This window comes from Macaca nemestrina, chromosome 1 (genome assembly GCF_043159975.1).
Source record: "Macaca nemestrina isolate mMacNem1 chromosome 1, mMacNem.hap1, whole genome shotgun sequence".
Classification (NCBI taxonomy): Eukaryota; Metazoa; Chordata; class Mammalia; order Primates; family Cercopithecidae; genus Macaca; species Macaca nemestrina.
In genome coordinates, this window is record NC_092125.1 from 138,159,378 (window position 1) to 138,182,675 (window position 23,298).

The window sequence follows — 23,298 nt, forward strand, 5'->3', positions numbered from 1 at the left end:
CTGAGCAAGACTAGTTTTAAGACTCATGTCCCAGGTTAGGCGCAGTGGCTCAGGCCTGTAATCCCAGCACTTTGGGATGCCAAGGCAGGAGAATCACTTAAGCCCAGAAGTTCAAGACCAGCCTGGGGCAACATAAGACCCTATCTCTCTTTTTACTTAAAAAAAAAAAAAAGAAGAAGAAGAAGAATCTTGTCCCTAAAGTAACACTTTATAAAGAGAACTTTTAAACTTTTAAAATTTTTCACCAAATGAAAATTCCTTCTTCCTCCCATTCCACTAAATACAGATCTACCAAATAGAGAGAAGTTTAATTTTCAAAGATTTTTAAGCCTATTTGGAGAATATTAATTAAAATTAATTTGACCTAGAAAGTTTCTTCAGGTCCCAAAATCTTAAAATTAAATTAATAAATGCATAAACTCATCAATGTGCAGTTTTTTCTACAGTTTGCCATGGCAGAATTCAATGAATAGTAACACAACACGAGCCAGGACCCAGAACTGAGCTCCATGGAGTCAGGTGGACACCACAAGGCAGCTGGTGGGGGACTGGGGGAGAGTTATCAGAGATAACAGAGAAACCAGAGTTGAAAGCATTAGATAAATACCAGACAGCTAAGGAAGGGTGAAGTCAAACACTGAAAACATCAACTAAGATAAGAAAATCTGATAAGGCAGGGTCAGGTCAAGGGGAGGCTCCAACTAGGTTAGAGTATCAATGATAAGAGCAAGCAGTCACTAAGCGACGTGCTGGGGTGAACTCTGATACCTGTGTACTTTTGTTTTGTTTTGTTTGTTTTGTTTTAGACAGAGTCCCACTCTATTGCCCAGGCTGGAGTGCAGTGGGACAACCTCGGCTCACTACAACCTCTGCCCCCGGGTTCAAGCGATTCTCTGGCCTCAGCCTCCCGAATAGCTGGGACTACAGGCGCATGCCACCATGTCTGGCTAATTTTTGTATTTTGTTTCAGTACAGATGGGGTTTCACCATGTGGGGTGGGCCAGGCTGGTCTCAAACTCTTCACCTCAGGTGATCTGCCCACCTCCATGCTGGGATTATAGGCATGAGCCACCGCGCCAGCCACCTGTGTACTTTTCCTCCAGGCTTTTACTTGCAGCTAGGAGTGTTCGGTGTTGTAGCCAGATGTTGACAGCCATGAAAAGGAAATCAAAAGCCTACAGATAGACTCCGCCCTTGATTAACTCCAGGGCAAATACTGGAATTAACTCACAATTGCTGGTTGCCTCATCAATTTCTCCAAGAAACTGTTTAGGTGACCCCCAAAGGCTATGAACAATGATCGGAATTTGATCACAGATCTATACTTCTAAGGAAGTCCTGACAGTCTAGCCCTTTTGTAAAATTTAATAAGAATACTTTTCAGGCTGAGCATGGTGGCTCACGCCTGTAATCCCAACACTTTGGGAGACTGAGTTGGGCAGATCACTTGAGGCCAGGAGTTGAGACCAGCCTGGCCAACATGGTGAAACCCCATCTCTACCAAAAATACAAAAATTAGCCGGGGGTGGTGGCGGGTAATCCCAGCTACTTGGGAGGCTGAGGCAGGAGAATCACTTGAAGCCAGGAAGTGGAAGTTGCAGTGAGCCAAGACCACACCACTGCACTCCATCCTGGGCGACAAAGCAAGACCCTGTCTCAAAAAGAAAAAAAGAATACTTTTCAAATTCTCTGTGAGGCAAGCAGCCAACTTCCTAACAAGTTTGATCAGCAAATGGCGTTTCAAAACACATTCCAGCCGCTGCTTCTGCTCAAACTTCTCAAAGCTGTAAGGGGAGGTGTGAGCCTCCTACTCACCCTCCCTGCACTATGAGCCCCTCCGCTCCCTATCTGGCCATGAAAGTGGACATGACCTAAATTCATCAGCCAATTTGTTCTGGGTCCATTTGTCTCCTCATTAAGCCTACAGAGGAAAATCTTACTGCTCTAAAGAAATCTGCTTACAAATCCAAGTTCACTCCTTGCACATTTCCTCTTCCTTAAAGCCAATCGTTTTGCTTTGAAGTGAGTAGAACTGGTGGAAAGTCCCTCTTCTGCATCTGTTCCATCATTTCATCTATGTGAGTTCTGTACCTGTCAGACACAAGATGAGTCTCCACACTCCTTTCTGTCCCACCAACAGGGGTCCAGGTAGTGCTCAATCAATTCTGTATTCCCCACACCTCCCCCAGTATCTCCAATCCCCCCACCCAGCCTGCTCCACTGCAACCTGTTTTTCTATCCATTGGATAAGTGGTTTCCAAATAGTGGACTGTGATCCACTAACACATTATGAGTTTTTAAGAACACAGACTAGAAACAGAAATAGAATAAAAATAGAAACTAGTTTCACATACACATATACTTGCTATGTCCTGGGTCTCAGTGTAAAAATGCATTTTGAACTGTTGTAGTCTGAAAATGTTTGAAACACTGCTTTAGACAAGCCTTTGTCCACCTAGTCAAACTCCACCCATGATATTGGTCCCACTGTCTGGGACTCCCTTCCTCCAGTGCTGGCTCAAGCTCTGAACAGCTTTCCACGTGTCTTCTTCATTGGCTGTTTTCAAAAGCTTTGGCCTTTTACACTGGTTCAGAAGCTCCTTCTTATATATCTACAGGATTGCCTTCTCCTTGAACAGACCAATGTTCTGAACAAAGAAACACCTTTCGCTATTCCTGCCTTATCCTGCCTGATCAGGTTTGGGATCTGCTTGCAGCACATCCAACTGTCTCACCAGGAATAACAAGCCTCAGAGCAGTAGGCCTCCACTTCTTTGTGTGCAACCTTTCATCCTCAACAAGAAAAAGACCACCAAAGTCACTCTGGAAATACCTAGACTCTCTTACAAAATTAGCCTTACTTTCCTGATGTAATGTATTCTCTGGTGTAATCCATCCAGCGCCTGATACCAATGCCAGGTGAATACAGCTCATTCCTAATGTTCAGTTAAAGTCTGTTTCCTATCCTTGAGAACAGATGGTGACTCCACCTCCATACTGCTATCTTCTTCTCCTCACAAGGCAAATGGAAGAAGAAAAAGCACAACAAGGTGACTACACTAGTTTGGTGGTATCCTTTCCTCTCTCAAGGACAAGGGCACAAGCTGTCCAGCACAACTCCACCCCCAGTCTGGCCCTCCCTTGTCCAAATGCCCACAATTCTCACCCAGACAATTAATTCATTATCTTCCTCAACAGAAAAGCTGGCTTTTCATATCTTAGTGTAGACTGTTCAGTTCACTCTTCCTAGCCAAACTGAGTATCCCAGTTTGAAATATTGAAGCCTAAATGAATCCTTAATCTGTAGGATGTGGGACTAATTTGGAAAGAAGGATGAGGAGAGACACTGAGGTCTAAAGAGTTTCTTACACACTAAACTGCCCGTTTTCCTCTAATACATGTAAGGCCAGCTTTGAGAGAGGAACATGAACGCTGGGCCTCCTTTAGAGCACCAAGGAGGAGAGTGAACAGGTCTGAAAACTGTTAAGACAGATGTGCTTGACTCTGAGGCGCCAGAAACCTCTCAAAGAGAAAGAGGGAAAGGGCCCATCAAACCTCAGGTACATTCCCAAACCTGCCTAGAAGCTGCGCCACTTCCCTTTTGAAACCCTTCCCATTTCTCAATTGGGAATCTAGGGATCCTTTACTTCCTACTAGTTATCTGGTTACAGGGAGGACTCTCCAACACCTACAAAGCCACTACTTCTTTCTCCCCACTCTTTTGCAGGGAACGCTCTTAATCAGTCTAACATTCAGATTTCTGATAGCTCCCTGCTCCCAAGACTTCTCTTGGCAATCAAATGAATTTACCCAGTGGAGATTTCAGAAAATCAAGGAAAAGACAGGCCAACTCTTGCATCTGTATTCCAGGACTTATTCAGAAGACTCCAGTGAAGACCTAGCTTCCCTGGGGTTTGCATTAGTCTCAGCACCTTGAGCATGCCATTCCTAGTCACCTCCAAGTATATAGCATTAGTAGCAAAGGCCCATTATTCTTTCCACCAGGGTAAAGGCGGCTTAGAGTGGAATGAATAGAAATGGAAATCTAATACTGTAAATAAATAATGACCGACTGGGCAGCTGGGTCAGAGGCAACCAGCCTAAACAGATAAAAATCGTCTCAAGGATGAGGACAGTAAAGATTCAAACTCCAGAGGGAGGCAATGGGGCAAAAGGAGTTGCAGGTGTAGGAAAAAAAAGAAGCACCCTCAAAATATTCGCTGGGTCATCGTATGGCACAGGAGGGGCGTGGCAAATAAACTGAAATCCATAGTTCTTCACCCATTCTTTCATATTTTCTAACACGGCGGGAATACACTTTCCTAATTTCGTTTCACCCATACAATTTAAGGAAAAGATAAGCAAGGATAAAAATTCCTTATATATAACACACTTAAAAGGGAGCTGGGATTCTCTAAATTACCTTAATCTGCTACACAAAGCTGAAGCTACATTGCAATCCACACCATGTGCTGGCACAGGAGTAACTCACTGAAAACACCACAATGCAAGGTCCATTTTTCTCAACTCCATTTATGACTGCGTAAACATTTTATTAAAATGATAGCTTTTTTCCTATTTCACACCTCAATTCCTAACGTCCACACAAACTCTTTCATTTCTCCAAACTGGTATTTGGATTAAACGTTATCCAAGATCAGTCTTTAAAGTAAATTTCATCATTTCATATAAAAGTGTGCACCACATTAACACTCAAATGTGTGTACAATTAAAAATATACAGACCAGCAACAGTGACTCTTAAATGAACTTAAACCCAAAGTGTTTTCACAGATGTTTTCCTGCCGTCTTGGAGGAGCAGGAAATTGCTGGCATTACGAATCCCATTTCATGGCTGGGTAAACCGAGGCACTTAGTTTAATAAACTTACCAGGGGTTACAGTGGTAGAGATGGAAATAGAAACGAATTTCTCCCTCTGACTCTCCGCCTGGTCCCTTCCCACTAGACTTTTCAGCACTCGGTGGCTAAAAATGGGACCCACTTGAGAACTGCAAGGGTAAATAAGAGCTACTTGTTTCAGAGGGTGGCGGCGGGGGAGGGGACTTACCCACTTGATGCGCCTGATTGTGTGTGGGCTCTAACAAGAGAGCTCTCCCTGGATGCCCAAAGGTCTGCACCCACCCGCTTTAAGCTCAGACCCGAGAGGCACCGCCAGGCAGGCAGGGCAGCCAGAATCGTGCAGCCCGAGAAACGCGAGAGGAACGCGGGGCGCCCGGGCGGCGCGGGGGCCGCGGGCCCCGGGACACCATCTGCTCCCGGAGCGACGCCGTGGCCCGCCGAGCGGGGACGATGCTGCGTCTGCCGCACACACCTGCCGGAGCCCGCCCGGGAACCCCGGGCCGCCTCCCGCGCGCCGGACGCCCACCCAGCCTCCAGGCGCAGGAGCCCTCGGCCGCGCTAGGCCAGGGGCGGGAAGGCGCGGCGCCCCTCTCCGCGGGCTGCGCTCGGCGGCCGCCGCGGGGGAGCCGCGGGGCGAGGCAAGCCCGCCTTCCTCCCCAACCCCCCTCCAAACGGCGTCACCTGTGCAGTGTCCCGGGGCGAGTCGCGCGCGGGCGGCGGCTGCGCCGAGCCGGGAGAGGGCGGCGGGTATCTACAGGCTTCTGGTCATCCGGGCCGGCCGGAGGGCTGGCGCTGGCCAGTGCCGCCCCGTGAGATGCTCGCGGGAGCCAGGGAAGCCGCGGGTTCCGGGCCGCTTGGAGGTGCAGTCGCGGAGGCTCCAGCTACCGCCGCGGCCGTCGCGCCCGCCCGGACTGCGGGCTCGGGTTACCGCAGAGCGGCTCCTTAAAGGGGCCGCGGCCGCTCGGGCTCCGGCTCCGGCTCCGGCTCCGGGTGGCTCCAACCCTGGCCAAAGTGGGCGGGGCCCCGAGGCCCGCCGCGGGGCAGACCTTCTTGTGCTGGAACTTGGGTCTGGGAAAGAGCCCAAAAACCCTAACACCCGAAGTCGCAGCGTAGAGATCCTGGAAGCTCACACCTTGCCAAGGGCAGAGGGTGCAGTTCCCGGGTTTTCCAAAGCAAGTCATAAAACTTGCCAGTGGGGGAACTGTGAGAGCCCGCCCCCTCAGCGGTCAGTACCTGGGCTAGCCACGTAACAAAAAAATCTTCTTAGATTATGAATTTACATTCTGCCTTAAATGCTGGAATACTGGGGACTTCGTGGTAAGATCATCAGAAAAGAGATGAAAAGGCAACTGCTGGTTTTTCTTGCCGCGTCTGACACGGCCACACACGAGTCCCGCCAGTTCTTCTTTGGGGCTGCAGGTGCATACCAAACTGGGTAGGGGGCGTGTGTAGAAGAAGTGTGTTCTCTCGAGCACCACCTCCGGAATTCCTGAAAAACACCCTCATGGGTGCACCAGCACTCCACCTACACCCGGAACCCCTCTGCTGTCGGGGTGTGGAAGTTGGATTTGAATATTTGGTGCTGGCTGAGAATTCCAAGTTGTCTAGTAAAGTTTGACATTAAATAGATCTTCTGACCTGTTATATACAGCCTCAAAAGCTTCCAAGTGATCTGCATCAACCAGAGATAATTGTCTGAAACAAAACAAAATAATGAAGAGGTATATTCAGGCTATTATAATTCGCAGAGAGCAATCACAAGGCCTTTTCTTGAAAAGAGGTAAGTTCTAAATAATTTGTAAACACTATCATTGATAACAGGATATTTATTTGTAAGAAATGTCAATAGAGGTAACATATTTGATCTACTATATACATGCACAGAAAGACACGCATATCTGCCACAGATTTAGACCAGAAAATACACACACAAAAGCTCATATAAGCTGTCCATGTTTATTTTCAAGAGACAGCAATAGAATTTAAATCAGAACCTGGAATTCTGTCAGTTTATTAGAGTTGTGTGCCTTTAGCTAACTGAACCTCACTGAGGCTCACTTTCTTCATCTATAAAATGGGAATAATAATTCCTAGTGACTCTTGAAGACCTGGACTGATGTGGAAAAGATAAAATCTATACCACGGAATGGGGAGGGACAGAAACCTGCCCTGCCGTCAAGCAGAGAGAAAGATTCTGCAGGCCCCCAAATGCATGTTCCCCTTTTTCTCCCTAAGACTCTCAGGAGGTACCAAGGCACCAGTGCTCTTTGACCACACCGTGTCCCATCATAGTTCCTTCACAATATGTGTAGTACCTGACAACTTTGGTTTGCGCGATAGCTGCCTTGTGCACTCACACAGCTATTCCATAACTCTCTGTGGGACGAATGGTTATATGTGAACATCTGTGGAGTCAGCCCAGAAAATACCGATTTCACAGTGTCATCTCAAGACTCTGAATCAAACTGCCTCCTGCAGAAACTCTCCCATGCTTGTCTCTGGTGGCCGATAGTAGTTCTGTTCTTTCCTGATAAATGCACCATCATTATCTTTGATATGCATAATTCTCTAACACCAACAGCAATAACCAAGGCCAGGTAAACCCACAGAAATCCATAGTACTGTACTCTATGTCCCACCATATTCCTTCATGTTAGGCCTCTACAAATGCATCATGAAATCTGCAAGATTGTTTTTGAGATTATACAGAACATGTAAGTGAATACTTCAAGGACAAAGCCTGAGCTATGAGAGGAATTCAGTAAATAGTAGTTGAATGTTGCAAGTTGTAAGCTAATTAAAACTCAGTGACCTTAGGAGGTAGAATAATACATCAACTGTATTTTTTCCTGAAAAAATTCAGGGTAGCTTAATCTCTTTAAAAATATCCAGTTATTTTTTAAGTGGCTCACACCTGTAATCCCAGCACTTTGGGAGGCTGAGGCCAGCAGATCACCTGAGGTTGGGAGTTAGAGACCAGCCTGACCAACGGGGAGAAACCCTGTCTCTACTAAAAATACAAAAACTTAGCCAGACTAATTTTTTACAGGCATGGTGGCGCATGCCTATAATCTCAGCTACTCAAGAGGCTGAGGTAGGAAAATCGCTTGAACCCGGGAGGCAGAGGTTGTGGTGAGACGAGATCGCACCATTGCACTCCAGGATGGGCAACAAGAGCAAACCTCTGTCTCAAAAACAAGCAAATATATATATATATATATATATACACACACACACACACACACACACACACACATCCAGTTCATTAAATTTTTATTATTAATTGTTTCACCAATATTCCCTTTCCAAGGATACTTTCTCAGAATTCTGTATTTACCATATGAAGTTTTTCTGCCTTTTAAATGGGATGTATAAAGACTGAATTGCACTTTTTATATTTTTATTCACTGAAACAGTTCAAGCAAACAGATCAGATGAATGAAAATATTTATCCACACTTGAAATGGGAAACAAATACAAAAACTCTTTTTTTTTTTCTTTTTTTTTTTTTTTTGAGGCAGAGTCTTGCTCTGTTGCCCAGGCTGGAGTGCAGTGGCGCCATCTCAGCTCACTGCGACCTCTGACTTCCAGATTCAGATCTCGTGCTTCAGCCTCCCGAGTAGCTGGGATTACAGGCAGGTACCACTGTGCACAGCTAATTTTTGCATTTCTAGTAGAGACAGGGTTTCACCATGTTGGCTAGGCTGGTCTCAAACTGCTGACCTCAAGTGATCTGACCACCTCGGGCTCCCAAAGTGCCGGTATTACAGGCCACCACGCCCAGCCAAAAACTCTTTTAAATGAAGTAAGTTTTCCTGATGAATTTATTTTCCGAAATTCTTAGTCTTCTGAATAGAACCAATTGTTTGAAAAACTAAGACCAAAAGCTGTTTTTTTCTGAAATAATATAATTAAAGCAAAACTATTGTGAAAAATTACCTTAATTCTCCACTCTACTCTGTTAGTGAAGATACAAACTAAATGACACCAAACATTTTGATCAGAAAGGTTAAGTTACTAAAAAATGAATAACCCCAAGCACTACTTTTTCCTGTGTTGGTAGTTTTAGTGTATTAAGAGTGTTTGTAAGATTTTATACGTGTTTAAAAATACTTTCACCAGGCACACTGGCTTATGTCTGTAATCCCAAGTGCTTTGGGAGGCCGAGGCAGGAGGATTGCTTGAGGCCAGGAGTTGGAGGCTGCAGTGAGCTGATATTGCACCACTGCACTCCAGCCTGGGTAACAGAGTGAGACCCTGTCTCTAAACAAACAAACAAACAAACAAACAAAAACCGAAAGGTTTTTTTAGAAAGTACTTTCATTTTTCAGATGAAACTATTTCAAGATATTAACAGTGGCTATCTCTGGGTGGGTGAGATTCTTTTTTTTTAAGAGATAGGATCTGCTATGCTGCCCATGCTGGAGTACAGGAGTACAGTGGCCAGTCACAGATACCATATCACCTGACAGCCTGTAACTCCCCGACATCTATGGACACAGCCTGTAAAATACAAAAACAATCCTCCCCATTTAGCCTCTTGAATAGCTGAGACTACAGGCACACTCAGTTTTCTGGATGTTTGAGATTCTGGACATCTATGTTCTTTTTGTGCATTTTATTATATGTGGTATCTTTTCTACAATGTATGTGTATTGTTTTGTTTGCATTTTTATTTTTAGTGAAAGTAACACACATAAGTGAAAAATCAAATGATTCTTAAAGGCTTATAACAAAAAACATCAATGAGTGCCATCAGCCCCCTGTCCTGCTTCTCCCCACCTGTCTTCACCCTACATTCCACACAACCCTACCATGTTCTTCATCTCCTAAATGATAACCTTATAACAGCATTTCTTGATTTTCAGTTTTACACGTTCTTTATTGACATCTTATGATATCCGAGGATTTCGCTCTTTTCCCACCACCATTACAACTTTGCCCTCATGCTTCTTTCCAACATAACCATATTACAATGTTCACTTAAATCAATAATTAGGGGCCAGGCACGGTGGCTCATGCCTGTAATCCCAGCACTTTGGGAGGCCTAGGCGGGCAGATCACCTGAGGTCAGGAGTTTGAGACCAGCCTGGCCAACATGGCGAAACCCCATATCTACTAAAAATACAAAAATTAGCCAGGTGTAGTGGTGCACACCTGTAACCCCAGCTACTCAGGAGGCTGAGATAGGAGAATCGCTTGAACCCAGGAGGCAGAGGTTGCAGTGAGCCGAGATCGTGCCACTGCACTCCAGCCTGGGCAACAGAGCAAGACTCCGTCTCAAAAAAAAAAAAAAAAAAAAAAAAGGTAGGTAAGGTTGGGTGCAGTGGCTCACAGCTGTAATTCCAACACTTTGGGAGGCCAAGGCAGGAGGATTGCTTGAAGTCAGGAGTTTAAGACCAGCCTGGGCAACCTGGTAAGACTACGTCACTACAAGAATGAAAAAATAAAATTAAAATGTATCTAACACAAATTTTAGATACAAATGCTTCAACATATCTATCAAATGCCCAGCAATAATATCTTCCAGTGCTCAAACACACAACTTTCAGTTTACTCTTTTATTTTGCTGGATCACAGACTCCAGTAGCTTACTCAGAAGAGGTACATAGAGAGGGTAAATTTTTAGAGTAATTACATGTCTGAAAATGTCTTCATTCTATTCTTATTCCTGACTGATAATTTAGATGGATTGAAAATCATTTTCCCTCAGCATTTTGAAAGCATTTTTCCAGTGTTGCCATTGAAATGTCTAATGCCTTTCTAGTTCCCACTCCTCTGTATCTGACCTATTTTTCTTTCTAGCATCTTCCATTTTCCCTAGTAGTCTGAAATGTCATATTGATGCACCTTACAATAGGTATTTTTTCAGTGGTTGTGCTAGATACCAAGCGATCTTTTTGATCTCGTTTGCAAATTTTTTCTTTTATTTATTTGCTATTTTCCTCCCTTCCGTTTTCTCTATTCTTTTTGTGAATTCTTGTTAGTACATTATTGGAACATCTATATTATTCTCTAAATTTAGTGTCCTTTTATCCTATTGATCATCCCCATATCTTTCTTGTCTATTGTCTGAGATAGAGATTCTCAAACAGGGCAGAAGGGGGAAAAGGTTGATTCCCCTGCCCCAGAAGGCACGTGGCAATGTCTGGAGATATTCTTGGTTGTCGCCACAGCAAAGAGGGGGAAGTTCTGGCATCTAGTGAGTAGCCACAGATGCTGCTAACCATCACACAATACACAGAGCAAACTTCCACACAAAGAATTTCCAGCACCAGATGGCAATTGTGCCAAGATTGAGACATCCTTCATCAAAATAATTCCTTAACCTTATCTTCCACTAAAATTTCTATTTCAAACACATTTGTCATTTCCAAGGGCTCTTTCCCATTCTCTAGTTAGACTTCTTGTTTATGGGAACTCTTTGCCAAAGGATAAAATCCTTTCTCCAGAGAAGAAACTTCTAACCTCATAGAGGGATTGCATTGATGGTGGTGGTTGTAGGGTGGAGGGCATGAGTGCAGGCTGCCTGAATGAGGTAGAGAAGGGACCCAGGGGTCCAAGAGCCTAGTAAACCATTATAGGACTATCTTCCTTTTTCAGCCTGTGCCCTGCCCTGCCTTCCACTGTACACTGCACCACCAAGTGCTAAGTTTCCTCCAAGCACTGAAGTTAGCCTCTCTTCCATTTTGCCAAGCCAGTTATCACTACTCTATCCAATTTCTGGCTTTTACAATTTATTGAAATCTCTTATCTGTTGTAGACTTTTCTCCTATTCCCTCTTTCCTTGTGGCTTATATCTTGTAAACATCTTTCTACACTATCATTTTCATGTCATTTTGCAAAGAATATATGATAAACACCTCTGGTCATTCCATAATTAAACAGGAGAGGCTTATTTTTTCATTATGAAAAAATTAATAACAGGGATCCAGAACAAAGAACACAGTTCTTATTTTGTAAATTTCTTTCTTTTCTTTTCTTTTCTTCTTTTTTGTTTTTGTTTTGCTTTGTTTCGTTTTAAGAGACACAATCTGTCTATCTCCCAGGCTGGAGCGCAGTGGTGTGAGCATAGCTCACTGTAATCTTGAGCTCCAGGGCTCAAGCAATCCTCCCACCTCAGCCTCCTGAGTAGCTGCGTAGGTGCACACTACCACACCCAGATAATTTTTTTGTATTTTTTGTGGAGATAGAGTCTTGCTCTGTTGCCTAGGCTGGTCTCAAACACCTTGCCTCAAGCAATCCTCCTGCTTTGGCCTCCCAAAGCACTGGGATTATAGGAATGAGCCACCACACCTGGCCAGTTTTTCATAAATTTCTAACATTTTGAAATTATGCTAAAATGTTATGGATATTTTTAGATTTTATAAATTAGTTGAAATTTATATTAGCAATCACCAGTTTATATGCTTATAACTTTTAGATCCTTTTTTTTTTTTTTTTTTTTTACTTTTCTTTTGAGACAGAGCCTTGCTCTGTTGCCCAGGCTAGAGTGCATAGGGCAATCTCAGCTCACTGCAACCTCCACCCATAGGAGGCATGCACCACAGGCATGCACCACCATGCCTGGCTGCTTTTTAAAATTTTTTGTAGAGACAGAGTATTGCCATGTTGTGCAGGTTGGTCTTGAACTCCTGGACTCAAGTAATCTGCCCATCTTGGCCTCCCAAAGTGCTGAGATTACAGGTGTGAGCCACCGCACCTGGCCTAGATCCTTTTATTGAATATCCTCCTAGACATTTTTCCATGCATACCTACATATACTTTGGGTTTTATTTCAATGAAAAAAAGATTAAAACTACATATTTTGTAAGTGCTCTGTTATATTCAATGAATTTAACATAATGTATTTAACCAATCCCTTATTGTTGGACATTTAGGGATCTTATTGTTGGACCAAATTTTCCATTTCTCACATGAAGCAAAGTAGTAATGTCTGACTAGAAATTAATTTTAAAATTCAAACACAGCTTCAAATTTAATAGGGAAATTTGGAGGATTCCTGCTCAGGTCAACAGGACAAAAGGGTTGCTTGTTCTGCCCCTACTAATTAATGTGGTGCTGAAAGAATCCGTCAAAGGAACTAGAGGAAAGACAGAAAATAAAGATAGAGCAATTGAAAAAAAAGTGTAAAATTGTCATCTATATTATATGATTATATACCTATAAATCAAGTGAAATATATATTTTTTTAAATATACATTTTTTCAGTTGATTTTTTGGTATACATATATACATGTATATCCTCACATGTACATGTATATGTATACCCAAAATATCAGCAAAAAAATATAAACAATAAAAAATTTAAGTGTGGGAGCAGAAAAAAATTAATTTACCAAAATTGTGTTTGTATAGATATATATATATTTTTATATATATATACACATACACACATTATGTGTATGTAGTACAAGCACACACAGATAAACAATACTCTTACAAAATAAAAGAAGAAAAAGACCCCCATAATCGCAACAAAAAGTGTGTAAGGGTAATTAAATAAAAATATGCAAAACTGGTGGCTCATGCCTGTAATACCAACACTTTGGGAGGCCGAGGCAGGTGAATCACTTGAGGTCAGGAGTTCAAGACCAGCCTGGCCAACATGGTGAAACCCCATCTCTACTGAAAATACAAAAAATTAGCCGGGTATGGTGGCACATGCCTGTAGTCCCAGCTGCTTGGGAGGCTGAGGTGGGAGAATCCCTTGAACCTAGGAGGCGGAAGTTGCAGTGAGCTGAGATCACACCACTGAACTCTAGCCTGGGTGACAGAATGAGATTCCATCTCAAAAAAAAAAAAAAAAAAAAGCAAAACTTACCTGAGAAAAACATTAAAACACTCCTGCAGGACACAAGAGTAGACTTGAACCAATGAAAATCAGACCAGATTTTTGGATAGAAAAAGTCAATGTATGTAAATGCTCCCTAAGTTTTAATTTTATTTATTTATTATTTATTTAAAGGCAGGGTCTCAGGCTGTCGCCCAGGCTGGAGGGCAGTGGCACAATTTTGGCTCAAATGAGATCTCCCTCTCTGTAGCATCAACCTCCTGGGCCCAAACAGTCTTCCCACCTCAGCCTCCTGGATAGCTGGGAGTATAGACACACCCACCAGGCCTAATTTTTGCTTTTTTTTTTTTGCAGAGATGGAGTTTTGCCTTGTTGCCTAGGCTGGTCTCAAACTCCTAAGCTCAAGCTATCTGCCCACCTCAGCCTCTCAAAGTCCTGGGATTACAAGTGTGAGCCACTGCACTTGCCCCTAATTTTTTAATGTATTACAATATCAATGAAAACACTAATTGGCAATTTTCTGGAATAGGACAAAATGATTCTAAAGTCCACATGGGAAAATAAACAAACAAGAATTACCAGAAGAACTATTTTTAAAAGATCAGTGAGTAAGGAATGACCTTCTATATATTAAAAAATACTACAAAATCTCAATAATTAATACTTTGGGATTTCCATAGGAATAGATAGGCTAATGGAATTAAATAGAAAGCCCAGAAATAGACCCAAATAAGCAGCATCTCAAGTCAGTGGGGTAAGATGGACCCTGCAATAAATGAATAGCATCTGGAAAAAATAAAGTTAAATCTACGTCTCATTCTGTATACTAGTAAATATTCCAAATGGGCCAAAGACTTAAACGTAAAATATGAATATACAAATGTATTACAAAGGCCAGGGACAGCGGCTCACACCTATAATGCCAGCATTTTGGGAGGCCAAGACAGGAGAATTGCTTAAGCCCAGGAGTTTGAGACCAGCCTGTAAACATAGTGAGACCTCCTCTCTACAAAAAATCAGAATCTGAGGCGGGAGGATGGCTGAGCCCAGAGTGAGCCATGATTGCACCACTGCACTCCCACCTGGATGACAGCAAAACAGAAACAAAAACAAAAAAATGCATTCCAAGAAAATATGGACGAATTCTCTCTTTACCCTGGAATTCGTAAAAAGGAATGGGAAGGCCTGTGACTCAAAATCTAAAAGCCATAAAAGATTAATAAATCTAACTAATTAAAAAATCAGAAACTACTACCTGGCAAAAATAACAATAACAGCATAAGCAAGGATGAGACACAAAGTACAAACTGGAAAAAAAATCTGATATTCAAATCACAGATAAAGGGCTAACCTTTTTAATATATAAGAAGCTTATATATCAAAGAAGAAAAAGAGCAGACACTTGAGAGAAAATTAGAAAACATGAACAGATATCACAGAAAAAGAAATATAAAGGACCTTTACACATTATAAATGGCCTTCATTTGTAAAACTATATGCAAATTAAAACCAACCAAGCTCATCCCATAAACATATTGTTATTCTACTTCCTCACTACTCTCTGACTTTGGAGCATTCATCTCTCACTACAGCCTCTTCAGATTGGGTCTCCCCACCATCATTTTTGAAAAAGAGGGAAATTTACAAAGCTATATCTTTTTTTTGTTTAATTCTAGATCTAAAATGCTTTGTTAACAGATGTTGCTTGGATAACACTAGAGTATCACTGTTTATCAGCATACAAAATTCCTGCTTACTGTTTTGAAACATGAAGAGCCCAGGCATCAATATGATTAAAATCAGAACTAACATGGTCCCTATCCTGTTCCTATGAACAATTTTTTTAAATAAAGTTGATAAACTATTCATAAGTAGTTTTCATAGACCTTATAGCTAAATACAACTTTAGAATTTAGAAATATTCCTTAGTATAAAGAGCCCCTGCTCTATTGCCATCCCCTGCTAAAATATTCAATTCCAAAAGAATCATATTTCTGTAGTGATATAAACCAACCACATCATAGAAACAAAAACTACCCTAAAAATAATTAAAAATTAAAAGAGCAATTTTTGTTGTTGTTGTTGTTGTTTGAGACAGCGTCTCCCTCTGTCACCCAGGCTGGAGTGCAGTGGCGCGATCTAGGCTCACTGCAAGCTCCGCCTCCCGGGTTCACGCCATTCTCCTGCCTCCGCCTCCCGAGTAGCTGGGACTACAGGCGCCCGCCACCATGCCCGGCTAATTTTTTGTATTTTTAGTAGAGACGGGGTTTCACCGTGTTAGCCAGGATGGTCTCGATCTCCTAGCCAGGATGGTCTCGATCTTCTGACCCCGTGATCTGCCCGCCTTGGCCTCCCAAAGTGCTGGGATTACAGACGTGAGCCACCGCACCCAGCCTAAAAGAGCAATTTTTTTGACTATTGTTAAATATGCAAACATATTATCTCCCTTACAAATTTATTATCTCCCAATAAAATTTACCTAATGTTATTACAACTATGATTCCTGCAATGGTGTTACTATAAGCAGCTCAACACATACATATGAATCATGTGTATCACTAACTGAAGTCCCTGTTTTAGACATTCCATATGAGAAGTCAGAAGCATCAAAAATGAGTTATTATTTAAAATGCATATGCTGCATTCAGATCTCCCACTTAATCTTGACCTGCATGCTGTGCATTTTAATTGAAAATCATTTTTTGTCCTCCAGCAAGTAACGGTTTTGAAAATTTACCCATTGCCATCCCTTTTCAAAATATTTTTGTTATACTTTGCAATAGATTAAGAATTTTTTATTTGGTTTTGTTGTTGTTGTTTTGTTTGTTTGTTTTGAGATGGCTCTCACTCTGTCACACACGCTGGAGTGTAGTGGTGCCATCTCGGCTCCCTGCAACTTCCACATCCCAGGTTCAAGCAGTCCTCCCACCTCAGCCTCCTAAGTAGCTTGGACCACAGGCGTGCACTACTACGCCCAGCTAATTTTTGGTAGAGACAGGATTTCACCACGTTGCCCAGGTTGGTCTCGTACTCCTGAGCTCAAGCAATCCACCCGCCTCGGCCTCCCAAAGTGCTAGGATTACAAGCGCGAGCCACCACACCTGGCCCTTTTTTGATTTTAAAAAAGGAAACAATCTAGTTTTAGGGGAAAGGACATTTTATGGGGATTTATTTTCAATAAGGAAAATTATGTTTAAAGTCTCAGATTTTAAAATTCTCTGTGGTAAGTAGAAAATACCAGATAACTTCACAAACATATCAAATTCAAATGAAGTTGAAGTAAATGTCAGGATTTTTTAGCATTTAAATTGTTTCTTTTGTTACAGGTAAGAAACTCACTTTACCTCTTAACATTTATAGATAGAAATTGAGGTTTTCAGAATTTGAGCCTTTCTCAATAACAAGTTCTCAAATGGAATATTACCTACAGTGATTCTCTCTCTCTCCACATGGCTACAAGATCCACCAAGCCATCAGGAAGACCTGGGAGTCATCACTGACTTCTTCCTGGTCCCACAGAAGCATTCAGTGTCTGCATTAGAACAACTGCCTCCAAACTAGTCCTCTTTGTAGTAGTCTTCTTTCTGCACTTGTTCTTTCTAATTAGTCTCTATTGCTGCCACCAATAAAAAATAATATTTTCTGAATTTAGAAACAAATGAAGTAATATATTCATCCAAAATCCAACTTTTCTGGACAAGTGCCTAATTATCAAAACCCACCACCCACGGAGGAGGCAACATTATGGTACATTAAAGTCCAAAGTATAATTCTAAGTCTCACAAATGTTCTCAGAGTGAAATCACTGAATACACCTGGATTATCAGTTACCTGAAGACAATCTAGTTTTAGGGAAAAGGATATTTTAGGGGATTTATTTTCAATAAATCTGTCTTATGCAGATAGTCCCTGACTTACAATAGTCCAGCTTAACAATTTTTCGACTTTATAATGCAGTGAAATGCATTCCTTCAAGGTTCTTCTACCGAATGCGTTTCACTGTATTGTAAAGTCGATCTTTTCCCAGGCTCATGATATGTGGTACAATTATACCCTCTCCCGATGCTGGGTGAAATCATCTAACACAAAGCCTATTTTATAATAAAGTACTGAATATCTTGTATAATGTATTGAATACTGTACTGAAAGTATTATTGTTATTATTATTATTATTATTGAGTCAGAGTCTCACTCTACCACCCAAGCTGGAGTGCAGTGGCATGATCAGGGCTCACGGCAGTCTTGACCGTCTGGGATCAATCAATCCACGCCTGCCTCAGCCTCCCAAGTAGCTGGGACTACAGGTGCACCCCACCATGCCCAGCTAATTTTTTGTATTTTTTGTAGAGATGGAGTTTTGCCATGTTGGCCAGGCTGGTCTGGAACTCCTGGGCTCAGGCAATTCACTCACCTCCACTTCCCAAAGTGCTGGGATTTCTGGTGTGAGCCATGCTAAAAATGTTCTGAGCATGTTTAAAGTAGGCTGGGCTAAGCTACGATGTTCAGTGGATTAGGTATGTTAAACCCATTTTTTACTTAAGTGTATTTTCCATTTATGATGGGTTTAACATACGTAATCACACCACCATCCTAAGTACAAGAGCATCCGTACACCTTTGCAACTTACATTGCACCCTGCAAGGTGGGTGCTATCTATATGTTCCCACTGTTCTCAGCTTGTCAAGGAACTCGCTTAGGAAGCTCAAAGTTCTGTGGCTGAGGGAGAGTCTTACCTGATAATCTACATTCTAGAGAGAATGATGTGTTTCTCCTCCTTCTTCTTTATCCTGAGCAATTACCTAAAGTTAATGAAATACAGCCAAGTGATGTAAAGGGCTGCTTTGCCTCCCCTTTTATGGCTCCTACAAAGCCCTCTGGTTTGTTGATAAAATCCTCTACCAGATATTTAAAAATCTATCAGCATTTGGCTTTTTAACACTGTTTTAGGCACACAGTGTTCTATTAATACAAAAAGAGAAAGTCGTCCTCTTAATGCATCAACATAGAGGTGAAATGAACTTGATTTCAGTTCACTTTGTCTTAATCCAAATTATTAATTCGCTTAACAAATAATGCACATTGTAAGAGTATCATGGGAAACTTTGGAAACAATTGTGTAAATTATGACTGCTAGTCGTACAAGACATTCTTGGGAAATAAAAAACCATAACCAATAGCTAAATACACCACTGTCAAATTTCAACACTTGTCATATTGATTTGTAGGGGATGGGATGAACAAACAGAGCTGAAGTTCAAAATCATGTCTCCTAAATAATTTAGATGCGATTTTAATCATTTTGGTCTTATTTGGCTTGTACCATTACAACAGAAAAGCCCAATCATTCTATAAGAAAGTCAATATAAAAATAACTCACTGAGATCCTTCTTATTCCTTCATCTCTCTGAACCAGAATTCAGCCCTTCCTCTAGTTTCTATAGGAAATTATCTGTAAACATTTCATGATTCTCCTCAACTTTGCATAAGAGTAGGGGGTTCCTGAGAAGTTTCGTAGAACTTCTACCAGCTCTATCTTCCAATCTCTCTTCTTTCCTACATAGGAGTTGAAGAAACATCTTCTGTTAATTAAATCCAGTGGAGTTTCACTGCCTACCTAAAGGAGTTCTTCTGGCCAGGTGCAGTGGCTCACGTCTGTAATCCCAGCACTTTTGGTGGCTGAGGCAGGTGTGTCACCTGAGGTCAGCAGTTGAAGACCAGCCCGGCCAACATGGTGAAACCCTGTCTCTACTAAAAATACAAAAATTAGACGGGCATGGTGGTGCATGCCTATAATCTCAGCTACTCGGGAGGCTGAGGCAGGAGAATCACTTGAACCTGGGAGGCAAAGGTTGCAATGAGCCAAGATCATGCCACTGCACTCCAGCCTGGGCAACAAAGTAAGACTCAATCTCAAAAAGAGAAAAAAAAAAAAAAAAGTTAAGAAAAGTAGTTCTTCCAAACAAATACTCTTGCTAAAAGAAGTTCTGCAAATATGTATACGTATACTACTTTATTCGCTGCTTTTGCTCTCATTTCTCAATTAGCTCTTGCTGCATTCCCCTAGCCCTTGAGCTTTTTATCTCAAAGTTTGATAATTCCTTGAACCTGAGAACATAACGGGCTTTTCTGCTTTGATTCTTAGCTCTAAATTTTGCAATTAACGTTTTGCTCAATTCACTTCTGCCTACTCCAGGTTCTTACTTACCTTGAAGTCCATCTTAGCTTTGGCTTAACCCTGTCCTCCCCGTTCCCCCAATCCATTAAGATGTATCTGGTATCAATTCCACATATGCCGTCTAAAATTCTCACTCTTGAGCTTCCGACCTATATTCCCAAGATTCTACTATGTTTTCCCAGGTTCTTCAAATGCAATAAAATATATAACTCATGATCCCTCCTCTTTTCCATACTCTTCTTTCTCTGAGTTCACAAAGTCATCATGCCTCTAATCACCCAACCTAGAGACTTCAATTTTCCTAGATTCCTCCCTCTTGCTCAGCTCTCTATATCCAAGTACACAGCAAATTCTGTCAGTTGGACTCCCTACGTATTTTTCATTTACTTCCTCTACTCTTGCTCTCACTCACCAAATTTAGACCTGTATACCATCCTTTTCCTCTTATGTCTCCTTGGGATCATACCAAGTTAATAATTACCTTTCCATTTTCTCCCATTACTCAGTACCACGTTTTCACACAAAATAGACCCTCAATAAATATTCATTGGTTTTAGAAGAGTCCTCAAATCCTTGTAATCTCATAACTTTTCTTTTCTTGTCATCCATAAGTTATCTCTCTCTGTCTGCAACTTCTTGCCTCTTCAGAATTCTTCTGACCTACTGTTGGTTATCTTCTTTTCAACTCAAATCAAAATTGTTCTATTACCTTTATTGCCTATTAACTAAATGTGGTAATGTCCACCATTCTAGCTCAAACCTACATTTCCATTTTTACTGATCATACTCTTCACTCAGTCTTGCCAAATCCAACTACTAGTCATTCTCCATTTTCCTGCCTCTCTACCTTTGCTCATGTTGCCCCCAACACACACATGGTCTTTTCCTCACATCTTTCCTTGTCAAAACTTTCCTAGTTAAGGCTGAGAATTTCTCTCTCCCTCTTTTCTATTTGAGAGTTTGAGAAAATTTATAGCTTGCTTTGTACAGGTATTTTATTTCTCCTACCAGGAAAGCAGTATCATAGAGTTGTTCAAAGCAGTGTTTTTCAGACCACCTGCAACAGAATAACTGGAGTCATGTTAAAAATACAAAAACAAAACCAAAAACCTTCTAAATCAGAGTCTCTTGAGGTAGAACACAGTACAAAGAAGCTCCTGGCTGGGCACAGTGGCTCCCAACACCTAGGGAGGCTGAGGAAGGAGGATCTCTTAATGTCAGGAGTTTGAGACCAGCCTGAGCAACATAGCAAGACTCCATCTGTACAAAATACACACACACACACACACACACACACACACACATATTTTAATTAGGCACAATGGCATGTACCTGTAGTCCCAGCTACTTGGGAGGCTGAGACTGCAGTGAGTTTGAGACTGCTGTAGGCTATGATCACGCCACTGTACTCTACCTTGGATGACAGAGCAAGACCCTTTCTCTAAATAAATAAAATAAAAATAAAAAGAAGCTCCCCAGTAAAGTGCCCATAAAGTTGGAGACCTAGGCCAGGCGCGGTGGCACACACCTATAATCCCAGCACTTTGGGAGGCTGAGGTGGGTGGATCACGAGGTCAGGAGTTCAAGACCAGCCTGGCCAAGATGGTGAAACCCTTGTCTCTACTAAAAATACAAAAATTAGCCGGGCATGGTGGTGGGCGCCTGTAATCCCAGCTACTTGGGAGGCTGAGGCAGGAGAATCACTTGAACCTGGGAGGCGGAGGTTGCAGTGAGCCAAGATTGCACCACTGCACTCTAACCTGGGCAACAGAGCAAGACTCTATCTCAAAAAAAAAAAAGTTGGAGACCTTTGAGTTGCATAAATGGGCCTTGAAGTCAGAATTGGGGTTGCATTCCAGTTATATCTTTCTTAAAAGATAATTTTCAGAAAAAGCTAAAATCATGACTGATACAGATAGAAAAGGAAATAATGTCAAAGATTTTATTTAACTAATTCAGTGAGGGAATCAGGCAGATGTTACAACCTGTTTTTAAGCAAATCCGAAAAAGACATACTGAGTTGTAAAATGGCTCAAAGACAATTAAAGTCAGGAATCAGATGATCTGGAAGGTGCTGTCTAAGCAATGTGGAATTTTCTTTTTCTTTTTTTTATTGTTATTATTTTTCGAGGCAGAGTCTCATTCTGTTGCCCAGGCTGGAGTGGTGGCACGATCTCGGCTCACTGAAACCTCTGCCTCCTGGGTTCAAGTGATTCTCATGCCTTAGCCTCTGGAGTAGCTAGGATTACAGGTATGCACCACCATGTCCAGCTAATTTTTTTATTTTTAGTAGAGACGGGGTTTTACCATGTTGGCCAGGCTAGTCTCGAACTCCTGACCTCAGGTGATCTGCCCGCCTCAGCCTCCCAAAGTGTGCAGCCAGCAATGCAGGATTTTCTATTGAAGCATAAATTTTTTGTACACCTTTTCCTAGCTATATGACTTCGAGTGTGTTACTTAACTTCTCTGAACCTGTTACTTTATCTGTAAAATAGTAATAAGATTTTTTTATGTTTGTGAATTTCTTTATTCTATATGTGTGTATATATATGCATATGCATATTTTTTTGAGATGGGGTCTCACTCTGTTGTCCAGGCTCAAACGATCCTCCCACCTCAGCCTCCCAAGTAGCAGGGACCATGGCCTGTGCCACCATGCCCAGCTAATTTTTATATTTTTTGTATTTTTAGTAGAGAGGGGGTTTCACCATGTCACCCAGGCTGGTCTCAAACTCCCGGACTCAAGCGATTTGCCTGCCTCAGCCTCCCAAAGAGCTGGGATTGTAGGTGTGAGCCACCGTGCCTGACCAAATAGTGATAATAATAGTTTATAATTAAAAAAAAAAAAAAACTTTCATGGGGATAATACCTAATAGAGTTGGTAAGAATTGAATGAGTTAATGAGTGCCAAGAGTTTAGGACAGTGTAGAGCAAATTATGCTCCATAAACATTACATCATCATTGTCATCATCGTCATTGTTGTAATAACTATAAGTTCCTTGAGGCTCATTCTTATTTATTAATGAATGTATATGTGCAATCAATCTACTGAAGTGTATTAAATATCTATTTATGCTAACTTTGGATGAATAATAAAATAATTCCTGTCCTCAAGGAGTCCAGACTAGCAGAGAAAATGAGGACTTAAACAAATAACTACACGTGATATAATACATAAAAAATAGAGTTTTTTTAGCACAATTGACAAAATGACTATGTGTAAAGTGTACAGAATGCATATAGAAAGGCATTATAAATGTGAATTTGAGCTGAATCTTAAAAGGTGAGCAGGTAATCCCTAAGGAAGCACAATGTGGTAATAACTATTATCCCAGATCATGTTTTTCTTATTTAGTTTGTGCAAGATCCATATAATAATGAATCATTTCTAACTCAGTAGAGAGAGGGTTTCACCATGTCGCCCAGGCTGGTCTCGAACTCCTGGACTCAAGTGATTTGCCCCCCTCA

The 23,298-nt window shown here is 41.7% G+C and overlaps 1 protein-coding gene and 1 long non-coding RNA gene across 11 annotated transcripts in view; one reads left to right on the plus strand and one right to left on the minus strand.

The window, feature by feature from the left end:
• Positions 1–23,298, plus strand: part of LOC105485427 (uncharacterized) — a 143,811-nt gene that overhangs the window by 113,782 nt on the left and 6,731 nt on the right. The window lies entirely within an intron of this gene.
• TLCD4 (TLC domain containing 4) overlaps positions 1–23,298 on the minus strand; it is a 111,601-nt gene that overhangs the window by 71,622 nt on the left and 16,681 nt on the right. The window contains exons 1-2 of one of the 10 annotated variants that reach the window (XM_071075535.1): positions 4,891–5,009; positions 1,963–2,091 (exon numbers count right to left, since the gene is read on the minus strand). The exons of 4 other annotated variants lie outside the window; for them this stretch is intronic. The gene's annotated coding sequence lies outside the window, so the exon portion shown is untranslated. Of the gene's footprint in view, positions 1–1,962; positions 2,092–4,890; positions 5,010–5,068; positions 5,248–5,541; positions 5,806–6,498; positions 6,556–15,927; positions 15,946–23,298 lie in introns of those variants that run through there. 5 more of the 10 variants (XM_071075731.1, XM_071075855.1, XM_011747782.3 and 2 more) reach the window with 5 other exon arrangements.